Here is a 6,143-nt window from a genome sequence, read left to right as displayed (position 1 = left end):
TTAAATATAGTACGTGTCTTATGTCCAGTATCCTTTTTGTGTGCACTTTCATTGTTATATATAATGTCATTCATAATATGAGTGCGGTATTTTAGGAGATAGTATTAACTTTTCTCATTGTTGCATTTATAAAAAACAAAACGATTCATGTAAATTATGCTATGTGATTATAGTATCCTGTGAATTCTTTCTGAACGTGTATGAATATTTTTTCTTATATGATTTCTACATTTACCAGTACTTATGTAAGACTTTAAAGCAGAATGCCTCCAGATTTGGTTAGAAAATAATCTTTCTTTCAAATTAAAGTTTGGTCATATTATGAACATTAGAATATGAACTTTTGTTTCTAAAATATTTTAAAAATACCAAATCAAGAAAAAAGATGACCGCGTCGGGAATCGAACCCCGGACCGCCGCGGCAATAAAGCAATTTTTTATTTGGTTAACTTGTTTTACATAGGTCAATGTGACACAAGAGTTTATATCAAACTATTTTATAGACTGGACAGGAAATGTTCAATGTTTACTTTTGGCCTTCAAGTGTAACCTGAGAGATAGGGGTCTGGGTGTTGCGCAAGACATATCATCTCATAAAGGGAATATCTTTTTCCAAATAATATTAAAATCCCTAAAGGAATTGTTTAGAATAAACCGCTTGACATTCACCGTTCAGCATAGTAGGGGTCTGGTTGTTGTGCATGACATGTCGTCTTATTATGGGTTACATTAATGCCAAGTAATATCAAATTCCATGGATTGCCAGTTACAGAGCGAACTGGAAAAAATCCTGCTGTTTACCGTTGACCTTCGAATGTGACCTTCACCTTTAAGCTAGAGGTTCAAGTTTTAGGCATGACACGTTGTCTCAACCTGGGCAGTTTTTGCAAATGATATTTAAATACTAATTTTGCATGACAATGTTATGACAGGAAAAAGACTATTGACCTTGAGCTCCAAGTGTGATCTTGACCTTGACATGACACGTTGTCTGATTATGGGAGTAATATTATGATACTTTGACGGATGACAGAGTTCTGGACCGGACACTAAACTGACCCTGTTCATGCCATTAGACTGTCAGTTATGACCTTGACCTTTAAGCTAGGAGTCTGAAAGTTATGCATGTGATATTAAGATCCCTTTATCGATTGTTTAATTACAGACCGACAGGGAAAAGCCCTGCTGACTTTTGACCTTCAAATATGACCTTGACCTTTGGGGTAGGGTCTGGGCTTTGTCCATAACACGAAAGAGTTATGAACCGGCCACGAAATCGTGGACTCACGGACGGACGGAAAGACAAAATGACGGACATACAGACGGAAAACGCAATCATATAGTCCCTGAAACTGGCTTTTAGTTAGTAGGGAATTAAAAACAACTAATGTTATTCCATTTCAAGCGTTTAAAATGGAATACAAGTATAATAATTCACGGCAGATGTTATAACAATACTCCCTTCGTTAGTAATGGCAGTCATACCATTAACAGGTACTAATGTATGTGAATAGATTAAACATATGTAAATAAGGTAAATAATAAGACGATACTGATACTGTAACATTTGTTTTGGTTACTTACTAAATGTGTCGAGAGGGAGTATGTCAGTGAACAATTTACAACTGTGTTTGTGGTTAACCGCAACTAACTTACAAGGCCATAGAAGCTATATATTGTAACATTGGAAGAAACCACACTTCTCGTTTTAGTATCAAAATATCAGTACCTGCCTTCTGCTTAAAGAATAGTTTTTTTTTCTAACTTGCTACGCTTTATCTTCTATTTGATGGCATAAAAATGCTGTATAAGGCAACCATAATATCTATGTAAAACATTAGGGTATCACTATTACATGATAACTTGCTTAGATATTGTCCTTATGACTAGAAAGATAATTTTCTTGCTCGTCTTTACTAATTTCAAGAGTTAGTCATTTAAAAATAGCATGGAATGTTATAGTTAGATATTGTTTAAACTTAGCTTATATTAGCTGAATAGGCAGCCATACACTTTTTTCCATTCTTAGCTTGAGGTACTGTTATGTGTTTGTACAATCACCTATCGAAGTAATTAAACATGTGACTTACTAAAACTGACGTTAGATACAATTTCGTTATACAGTAAATGTATATTGTATGCATTTTCCTTCTTCATGATCCGAACTGTTTGCTTCGCCATTTAAGAAGAAATTAATCTGAAATGTGCCTAGATAAAAGCAATGTGTCTGCAGACAAATTGTTGCAACTGTATTTTTCATTAAATTTTACGAATTACTTTTCTATTAAGTAATCAATAGTTACGGACTGATAATAATGACACAGTGATGCATAAGGTATAAGTGTTATTATTCAAACGTTTCTTTTAGAACCATAATAGTTAAATTTGGAATATCACATACATTAAGCTCACGTATGTTCAGATAATGTCCATATCATAATATTTGAATTGTATCATTATATGAGCCGCGTTTGCGTTTGCGTTTGCGACCAGTATAGGTCTAGACCGGCCTGTGCATCGGCGCAGTCTGGTCAGGATCCATGCTCTTCGCTTTTAAAGCCTATTGCAATTAAAGAAACCATTAGCGAACAGCATGGATCCTGACCAGACTGCGCGTATGCGCACTATGTTGGGTTTCTCATGGCGCGGATTATATATGTTTTAACCACGTATCCAGTGTATTATTATTTATAAGGTGGCAAGACTGGTAACTTTCGTTCTGACATTGGCAATATCTCGTATTTTTCAGAGTCGTAGGTGCTAAATGTGCAATAAATGTTTTTGTCCTTGGACTTAAAGCTCAGCTGTGCTCCAAGTTTTGATGTCTTTGTAGAATGTCTTAGATACATCACATCTTCTATAGTACCGTATTCTTTTTTAATATATGGATCTCGAGTTAAAAAGGTTTGAAATACTCTTACAAGCAAATACACATTATTGCCTCAAAACATATTTATTTAACAAAGCCGCATGCTTTTAAGAGGAAACAAGATAACAGAAAATGCAACTTTGCTTTAAACAGATGTGTCAAATGCATGTTTTCTATTTGGGTCATTTCATTTGGCATTCAACAGAGTCATATTAATGGACCACTATATCTTAAACAACAGTATTACAACTAGATCCCTAACATCTCGTATTGAAAAAAATTTCATGAACTAGACGTGCCCATGAACATAGGAAAACTGTAGTTGAAAGGCGAAGCAGATAGGTTGCTTCAAACATCCAACAACAAGTACATTTTAATCAAATGCAAAATACAAAAATGGATCAGGCGTAGGGTGTGAGTATTGGGGGAAGTTGAAAAAAAAACAAGGATGAAGATTCAACAGAGAAAGGCAAGCTTGAAAACCGCAATCTGCCTAGCCCGCACAAACACATACGTGCACAAGACAAAGACAAACACACACGCACGCGCGCACACAAAGACAAGCAAGCAAATAGACAAAAAAACACAGTGAGGCACCTCCCAGTGACGGCTGATGGCCACAAAATTGGTAAGTACCTTACTTCACTCATATCAAAAGGAGAGGGAGCATAAAAGTAAAGGATCGGAAGTAAGGGAGAGGAAATAAGAAAGGAAACACCAACAACAAACGGGACAATGTGCGTAACAAAAATAACGAAACAGACAAAAAAGTGGAAAATAGGGGCACCGCTGTAGAATTCATATAACTCCCCGCTGAGACAGGCTCTACCATTTGTGCCAAAATACCAGATCATAATAAGTAAAACATATGAAGAGGGTCAATCTAAGGCAAAATTACACCAGAGTTCTCAACAGCTTGTCTGAAGTCAAAGCACCCACATCGCAATGTTTACAATTTCTATACCGATGAAATCATTGAATTGTCAATGTGTCAATAAGTAATACTGCTTCCTCATTGTAATCATTATATAACAGGTTAATATGAAGTCTTAAAGTGTAAACATCGTTACACCCTAACGCCTATCATAAATTCCATTCCTACTCATATGTTTTCTTTATTCAATGAATCTGCTAAAATTACAAAACGATAACCAAAAGGCGTGTCTAGTTATATAATGATGTAAAATAAATATTACACTGGTATTTGTAAATACTTGCGGGGGTGTCTGACATATATTTTGTATGGAATTTATAACCAATTTTAGCAGATAAGAAAAATGATTCATGGACTTTTTGAGAAATTTTTCAAAATTTAAAATTCATTTTTGTGGCATATTTTCAAGAGTCGTCATTTTACCCAAAGAGCTATAAAAATAAATAGACTGGCAACTTGAAAGGCATATAGAGCAAATCTCGCCAACCTCCCGTGACAAAAAAACGAGATCTCGTTTATCGGAAGTGGCGCTTTCTCCACGCGCCATTTTGTATGCGAAAGCAATTATTCATCGGTAAAATAATTATCACCGTATGACCACGCTTCTTTCGATGGCAAAAAAAAACCGTGTACTTCGTGTCTTAAGACCATTTCACATTAAACTAATTTTGTTTTAGAAGCTAACATGTATTTTAAATGTAGTTTTAAAGGTACAAATTGTAACTCCATGCTCGCCGATGTTTGTTTTTAGTAAGATAACGCCGAATCACGCTCTGACACGAGCTCACGCGAGATTACAGCCAGTTGCCATTCTGTGTATTTTATACTTCTTTGTTTTACCACACACTTTTGTTCAGGGGGTTGCAGTAAGATTATTGAAATTCCACATTAACGTCATGGAGACAGGACAGATTATGATTAGTTTCAAAATAAAACTAACTTGACTGTAGAATGATATAAATGGTTATGAAATCAAGGTAAACATTTAAACGTTAAACTTTCAATATCTCAATAGGTATTTTGACAACGTTCTTTAGTATATTTCTTTTAAATTGATCATGAATGATAAGCTAACGTAATAGTGATTTGGCTCTTTTTAAGGGTACTGATCTCATTCTTTAAAGGTGGTCTATCTCATTTAAACGTCAGTTTATAACGGTGATCGTTTTTCTCGATATTCTGTTAGATTGATCAAGGAACAAGCATGTTTATTACACGGAGCTAGATCTCTAGAAGAAATATATGTTTTATTGGCCTTTATACATTTGTTAATTACTTAAAGAATCTCTGTTTTTCTTTTGATGTTTCACATTTTTATCACATAGATGTGTCACGGTACGGACTTGGTCACGTAAGGGTAGAATATGTGTCAGGCAGCCGGTTAGCTCAGTCGGTAGAGCACTCGCCCTGTAAGCGAGGGGTCCCGGGTTCGAGCCCCGGACTGACTGCACATTTTTCTCACCCTGTGACATTTGGCGCCCAACGTGAGGCCGTGGCATGCTTGCTTGGTCAGTCTTACGACGCATGCAATATTATGTACCTTCGGAATTCGAGGACGAATTTCCAATTTGTGGGGGTGTATGTCACGGTACGGACTTGGTCACGTAAGGGTAGAATATGTGTCAGGCAGCCGGTTAGCTCAGTCGGTAGAGCACTCGCCCTGTAAGCGAGGGGTCCCGGGTTCGAGCCCCGGACTGACTGCACATTTTTCTCATCCTGTGACAGATGTTAGTATACTGCCGATCCTGCCGCTTTAAACAGCCAGTCAACTAACTTCCCAAATGGATTTTCTGTTCCAATTTAAACATGACTTCAATAGTCATCTGCCTTAAGCAGTCAGACAGTCGCTCTCTTACTTTGCTGGTTGCTGGATACAAATTTGACTGTATTCATCAATCCTGATTCTGTGTTTCTCTTGTTGATGAGCCTTCTATAAAGGCATTTAGTTTGAATTTAATTATCGAACCTTTCGTTACCATTGTATGTGTGAACATATTACTTATTTAACATGGTTCTGTTACTTTGGAAAATAGGGATGAAAAGAATGTTTGATCCTTTTTGATTATATGTTTGGCGTTGTATCTGTAGTTTATTATATAGACAACTGGAATAAAGATTTGAGGGAGCTGCGTTCTTGGATAGTGACTTATATATTTTCAATATATTCTGTCATCGAAGTTTTACAAACGTGCTCTTCTATCTTCAATGACAAATTTTTGACAAATGTTGTGTTTTTAGTATATTTATTCCATTCGTTATGCAAAATATATTGGTTCAATTTATTCTTATAAATGCGAAATGGGTCATTCTTTGTTTGGAAATTAAAATTTAGAAATATCT

The 6,143-nt window shown here is 35.9% G+C and overlaps 2 non-coding genes across 2 annotated transcripts; both read left to right on the top strand.

Moving 5' to 3' along the window:
• The first annotated feature begins 5,178 nt into the window (after positions 1–5,178).
• On the top strand, positions 5,179–5,251 carry Trnat-ugu (transfer RNA threonine (anticodon UGU)). Its single transcript has one exon. It is a non-coding gene; the product is annotated as a tRNA-Thr (tRNA).
• Positions 5,252–5,431: 180 nt separating this feature from the next.
• On the top strand, positions 5,432–5,504 carry Trnat-ugu (transfer RNA threonine (anticodon UGU)). The gene has a single exon. It is a non-coding gene; the product is annotated as a tRNA-Thr (tRNA).
• Positions 5,505–6,143: the final 639 nt, after the last annotated feature.

Source organism: Mercenaria mercenaria, chromosome 13, assembly GCF_021730395.1.
Source record: "Mercenaria mercenaria strain notata chromosome 13, MADL_Memer_1, whole genome shotgun sequence".
NCBI classification, from domain to species: Eukaryota; Metazoa; Mollusca; class Bivalvia; order Venerida; family Veneridae; genus Mercenaria; species Mercenaria mercenaria.
Note: the sequence above shows the minus strand (reverse complement) of the source record. Positions and strands in the feature narration are given on the sequence as shown.